This window comes from Strigops habroptila, chromosome 3 (assembly GCF_004027225.2).
Source record: "Strigops habroptila isolate Jane chromosome 3, bStrHab1.2.pri, whole genome shotgun sequence".
Taxonomy (NCBI): Eukaryota; Metazoa; Chordata; class Aves; order Psittaciformes; family Psittacidae; genus Strigops; species Strigops habroptila.
The window spans coordinates 74698677-74705472 of record NC_044279.2 but is presented as its reverse complement, the minus strand read 5'-3'; the positions used below and the strand labels follow the sequence as shown (position 1 = coordinate 74705472).

General features: G+C 42.5%; 1 long non-coding RNA gene across 1 annotated transcript; it reads left to right on the top strand.

Annotated features, from left to right (window-relative positions):
- Positions 1-1563: 1563 nt before the first annotated feature.
- LOC115604696 lies at positions 1564-5289 on the top strand. Its single transcript, XR_003990377.1, has 3 exons — positions 1564-1718; positions 1874-1967; positions 3232-5289. It is a non-coding gene; the product is annotated as an uncharacterized LOC115604696 (long non-coding RNA).
- The last annotated feature ends 1507 nt before the right edge of the window (positions 5290-6796 follow it).

Here is a 6796-nt window from a genome sequence, read left to right as displayed (position 1 = left end):
CCTTCCCTGAGGCCATTTCCTCTTGTTCTGTCACTTGTTACCTGGCAGAAGAGACCGACCTCACCTCACTCCATCCTCCTTTCAGGGAGTTGTACAGACCGACAAGGTCCCCCCTGAGCCTTCTGTTCTCCAGACTAAACCCCAGTTCCCTCAGCCGTTCCTCATCACACTTGTGCTCCAGACCCTTCACCAGCTCCATTTCCCTTTTCTGGCCCCACTCCAGCACCTCAATGTCTCTCTTGCAGTGAGGGGCCCAGAACTGAACACAGGATTCGAGGTGCAGCCTCACTAGTGCCCAGTACAGGGGGATGGATGATCACTGCCCTGGCCCTGCTGCCACGCTGGTGCTGATACAGGCCAGGATGCTGTTGGCCTTCTTGGCTGCCTGGGCACAAGCTGCTCATGTTCAGCTCTGTCAACCAGCACCCCGGGTCCTCTTCCATGAGCAGTTTCCAGCCACTCTTCTCCAAGCCTGTAGCGTTGCATGGGCTTATTGTGGCCCAAGTGCAGGACCCAGCACTGAGCCTTGTTGAACCTCATCCCATTGGCCTATTGATCCAGCCTGTCCAGATCCCTCTGCAGAGCCTTCCTATCCTTCAGCAGATCAGCACTCCCACCCAACTTGATGTCATTTGCGAATTTACTGAGGGTGAACTCAATCCCCTCATCCAGATCATCAATAAAGATATTAAACAACACTGGCCCTAACACCAAGCCATGAACAGGTCTTTTTGACAAAGGCCTGTAGGGACAGGACAAGAGGGAATGGCTTTAAGCTGCAAGAGGGGAGACTGAGATGAGCTCTTAGGCAGAAGTTCTTCCCTGTGAAGGTGGTGAGACACTGGCACAGGTTGCCCAGAGAAGCTGTGGCTGCCCCATCCCTGGCAGTGTTCAAGGCCAGGTTGGAATGGGCTTGGAGCAACCTGGTCTAGTGGCAGGGGGTTGGAATGAAATGAGCTTTAAGGTCCCTTCAATCCAAACCATTCTACAATTCTGACATCAAAGCCTTTGCAAGCATTTTACTTCCAGGTATCAAGTGCAGTAAAAGAAATATTTATTCTGATATGCCTCAGGTTTGGAACAGAGTAGTGGAAAAACACACCAGTGCTGGTGTTTTCTGCCTTTTTAGAAGTCAACAGCAGCACAGTGTTTGTAATGGGTCTCTATTTTTACATATTCGCTGAAATGTCTGCATGTGAATGTACATAGACAAGAATCTGAAATCTCTCACCAAAAAGTGTCTGCTTGTATATTTTCACAAGGCAGCACATACAAGCTGTCCTAGTTGCATATTCTCTTTGGCTGTCCTTATGAGGAAGACTGTTTATTTCTCTTTATTGGTTTTAATCAACATATTTTCAAAATGATTGAGAATATTTTTATCCTAATGTATTAAGTGCCAAATGCTTTAAATAGCCAGAGATCAGAGTGAACTGCTGTGGAAAGCGTTTTATTGGCAATGTTACCATTCACTTTGCATACACATACAACGAGGAGCGTCGGCAGAATTCACATGTAAATATGCAACAATAGTAGTTTTCTCTGTTTCTTATATCACAGCCCTGGCTCTGCTTTTATCAATCCCAGGAGATGCTGTGTCAGTCAAGCTGCGTTTGAAGCTCAGCATCTCTCTGACAGAGCAGTAATACATCCAATCCCAAGAATCTGGATAAAGTCAAGCCCTCTGCCTCTTCTCATCTTCTAACAAAACTAAACAGGTATTTTTTTCCTTTGTTTTGGCTTCTTGGAGGTTCCACCTAAGTTCATGTTCTCCAATGTTTCTCTGCAAATAGGACACTCATGAATGCATTCAATTTTACTACTATTATTGTAAATTAATACTAATTTTCTTCTGTAATCCTTTGCTTCCCAGGGATGGTGCTTGAAGGACACTCCAGCAGATGAGACAGAGGTGGCTTTTTCCTTCCTTGCCTTCTGTAGGTTGGCTTTTTGAGGGGCCTCTGATGGTATGAGTTCTTTGCCATTCCCTGATAGAGGAATATTGTTCTTCTGTGCAAGGACTTTCTTTTTTAAGGACTTAATTCATTTTAAGCAGATTGTATTGCTACTTCACACCTCACATGCAGAACTTTTCACAGGCCACACAAGCTTTTGCCTGCATTTTTGCAAGTATAGATTGTTACACAGGTAGTACTAGTGTGGGGCTTTGGGCACAGGAGAACAAACCCTTGTGGGACAGTTCTATGCAAGGGCAGTTTTCTAGCAAATTAATTACTTAGTTCTTAATGAACTTAGTTCTGTTCATTAAGACAACTGAAATGATGCCTTAACTTACTAAAAGTAGGATGAATAATTTTATAATTTTTAGATACAGCTCTTGGATTTTCTCTCTTTTTCTGCCAATGTATTGTAAAGCAACAGCTTTCAACCATTTCAGTAATGAACTCTGGACTAGTTCTTGTTCCTAACTGATAAACAAGGAGTTGTAAACAGCCTCAGAGCAAAATAGGAGCCGTGTCTGTTTGTCTTATGTGCTCTGACCCCAGTTGCACTAATGAAATCTTGCATCACTGTGGCTGTAGCAAACACAGTGAATTTGCTGTACAACTATCTTAGCTCACAGGGAATGGGAAAGGTATCTGTATTTTTATTATATTGAGGCTGGGGAGGGAAAAGATTGGCTGGAAGGAGAAATGAAAGCAGTGCCTTGCATTTTCACAAGGTACTTGCCAGCTAACACAGTGATAAATAAAGGAGAGAGAAACAGAAGACAACCAGAAGTTATCTAAGAAAAGGGACAAAATAATGCAATGCATAAATAAAACAAGATGATAAATACAAGTAACTTGCTACCACACAGCAATTTGATAAGGGCACAGCCTCCCCACTTCATTTAATGTGCCAGAGAAAAATCTGCAAAGAAGTAAAGCAAGAACCTGCACTAGAGAAAAGCTGCCCAGTCCCACACTCTGGGATTTTAAACACGCAAGGCTCATACACTGGTGAAATCCCACTGATAGCATTCACACACCAATATTCAGTATAAAGCCTCACAGTGTGACCATGATAATCCCATGCCACTGGGTATGGAAAATAAATTTTTCATTTAGCAACAACAGTTCAAGGTAATTATGAAGTGAATGCAATTATTCATAAGTTGGTCACATGGAGGAAATCCAGTAACCACCGGAGTCAGGCAACACTGCTTCACCCTTGTGCACAACCATCTGTTGTTATCTTGATTTTTATGTGTCTGAAATCTCATCACAGACTCCTCTGAGGCTTTAGAAGCTGGAACAGAGACAAGGAACCTTCAGAGACATGAAGAACAGAAGCATGTTGTTGCAGAAAAGGAGAATTCAATGTGACAAGTGCCAAAAAAATGTGTTCTTTCCTTGTCCTGAGCTCTGTACTCAGTAATGGGTCAGCTACAGCCATTTCCTGGAGACCCTGGAAAATGTTCTCTGGTCTGCTGAAACATTAGAAAACCCTGCTTGCAAAATTCAGCTTCCGAGGGATGGCAAAAATAGTAGGAGCTCATTCTGTAAGTGTCTTAGAGATACAGAGGAGACCAATGCATGGATTACCCTCAGCCTCAGTGGATCAGAAGATGCTATTGACCAAAACAAACTAATTATTCTTGCCTAAAAAAACAAACACATGCTTAACTGTGAGCGTTCCCACCTGTGTGGAGTGCTATTAGCAGCTATTTCAAACAATTAAGTATTGCATATAAAGTGGTATGAGAACAGAAAGTGGCCACAAGTGACCTCTGTCTTAACTAAACATAAAGTTTTTGGAGGAAGCAATAGCTTGTCATAGATGTGATTGTTGGTTTAATTCAACACAGACTTGGATCAAGTATGGAAAGCCTATGGGAAAGATCAGAGGGCTCAAAAGTATGACCTACAGGGAAATACTGTGAGATAAGGAGTCATTTAATCTAAAAGGTAACATGTGGCAATATGTTCTCCCATTTTGCTGTATGTTTCAGAAATACTTTATCATAGCATCACACATTCAATAGGTTAGACATGAAGGGCAGATGTCTGCAGTTCAATGCAAGCTGGGCTCATCTTTGCTTTCTCTTCCAGAGAAGAGGCAAGGCTTCAACAGCCAGCCAAACACCAGGATCCAGGCTGAGGCTCAAGTACGTGATGTGCAGACTGTCCCTAACACACTGCAGGACCCAAGCTCAACAAGATACAGACCACAGGCCAGATGGCCTTTTCCCTGGGTCTGGGTGGCATGAGAGTACCACTGACTACTTGGAAATTGCTTTAAGGAATGTTTTAACTTCATTTTGCACTTAATGTCAGCTTCCCACCTAAGCAGAAGTGTGCTTAAGACAAGGCTTAAATTGTGAAAGAAAACCACAATAAAAATAGCAAGTTGCCATAAAAATACATTTTCTTACCGACATTTACTTCCATGAAGAAAACCAAGTATCTAATGATAAGGAAATATTTCATTTTTAACTGGGCAATGCCAAGGAGAGGCTCCACTCTAAGATTCATGCAGAGCTCTTGTGAATGGCTCACAGTTTTGTGAATGGACTTAAATGGCTCTTAGGGGAGGAGAAACAGTTTATCTGGGGAGTCTTAGCTGGGGCCAAAGAAAGGGCTTTTAAAAAAGTAAAATACTTTGACAAGTATCTTGAACTTTTCCTATCTTGTCTAGAACCCCAATCCTTAACCCCAGAGCAATGGTAGTGGTAGTATTGCGGTAATAAATAAAACAAGAATTAGCTGCAGATTACTCACCCACTTGAGCTAAGAATCTAAAACATTTCATCTAAAAGCCAAATCTCAAATGTAAATCAGAAGATGGCAGGCAAGGCATTCACAGCAAGTTTATGTTTCTCTAGAAGATAGAATTTTTTTCCCTCCTCCTTCATTTTTCTGACATTCAGATAATGACACAGTTTTCATGTCCAACATTGATTTTTATCACCACACAAGGAAGAGTAAAGCTGAAAATGTTCCATAGCAAACCCTTGCTCTAGCTAAACATTTTCTGCCATTTGCTATTAGTTGACCTTAAGCTGCCAGTGTATGAATTTTAGCCTTTCAAGCACAGAATCATAGAATCATTTAGGTTGGGAAAGACCTTTAAGATCATAGAGTCCAACTGTTTACCCAGCACTGCCAAGTCCACCACTAAACCCTGTCCCTCAATGTCACATCTACATGTCTTTTAAATACCTCCAGGGCTGGTGACTCTACCACTTCCTTACACAATTGCAGAGCATGTGCAGAGCAAATGAAGATTGTTTTTTTAAGGGGGATGTGGATGTTAATTTTCTGAAATAAATCCTTTCCAACAAAAGTTTCACTCATGCTACACCATTGCTTAATCATTTCCATGAGGTTGTCACTTCCCTTCCATATATATGAATGGCAGGAAAAACTGCATGGGTTTGAAAAATCTCATTTAATAGGTTTAGAATGTCTGAATCATTGAAAAATTAGAGCTTGAGCTGCTTCCCTATTGCTTGTCATTATACTCCTCTTTTTTGCTTAATGCTTACTGAACCTTTAAGCTTCTGAATTTACAGTTTTTCTAGTTGAATCATCACAAGTTGTTTTAAATATTGGCTAAAACCACAGCCAACTGTTCCCTGAAATCAGGTTAAAGTGAGATTTCCACACAGAGGCACACTTATCCAGCCACTTTATCAAGAAGCCTGGCAAGTCATAAGAGTTTAGCTCCCTTAGACTTGGAAATGGCTTTTTGTTATCATCGCAGGAATTGCCCCAAGACCACTCACAACCCAAACATCATCATTTTGCATCTTAGTAGTCTTTTTGCAACCAGAATCTAAGGAGTTTTTTTAGTCTTACACTCTCAGCCAGCAGCAGGGCCAGAAATAAGGACAGTACTACCACTAACAGCAGCAACACAGGGGAAAATAACCCTAAGGCACTCAGCTGAGTAGAGAGCAGTGAAATTACATACACACTCCAGTGAGCACTTAGCACTAAGTGGTGTGGATTAAGCCCTAGGAACAGCTGAACTATCACTGCTGAGCTTTTTTCAGCACTGAGCTCCCCACTAATGGGAGATGAGCCTCCTCAATTGCCACCTTCCAGCACAAGAGCCGATTTTTACCATCCCCAGTCCTTCAATATTGGCTGGATGGTAGGCACGAAGCTGATTCATCTGATTTCACAGGCAGGTTCAGTCTCTGAACATGAGTCAGTCCTTGGCAGAGCACACCAGTGGAGATAACAGCCATGTCATTTGGAGTACTCAGAGTGAACCAAGTAATTGGAGAAGCAGGTAGAAGGAAGCAAGTGTAATCATAGCTTAGGTAGAAGCTGCAAAGTGGGACAACCGCGAGATGATCCCGTGGGAAATCCCTACAGAAGCTCCCATTCTGTGACATGGGATAATGCTGTTGGGAAGATAGGGTCCTAATAATGAAGTAAGGGTCCTAAGTAAATAATTCCCCAACTTGCCCTGCTGTCAGCTACTCTGGGAGCCAGCATTGCCAACCCCAGACAGAGCTGGGAGCAGTGCAAGTCATTCAGGTCCCAGAACAGAACCATTTGCTCAGGCTGCCAGAGCACTCCTTGGATCAGACACATTTGAAACATGACTTATTTGGACAGCAACACTAAAAGAAGAAAACATGGCTATTAAGCATGTAGCAAGGGTTTCATCTGCATAGTGCCATCTCTCTAGGAAGAGCTAGTAGTTTGTAGGAGGACTGTAGAATTATGGAGTGAGGTCCTCCCATACCTTCCTGCTTTCTGACTGTTCACATTTACCAACTCGGTGCAGTATCATCTACACAGCTACTTACTCACTTACAGATTGATCTGTCAATTCT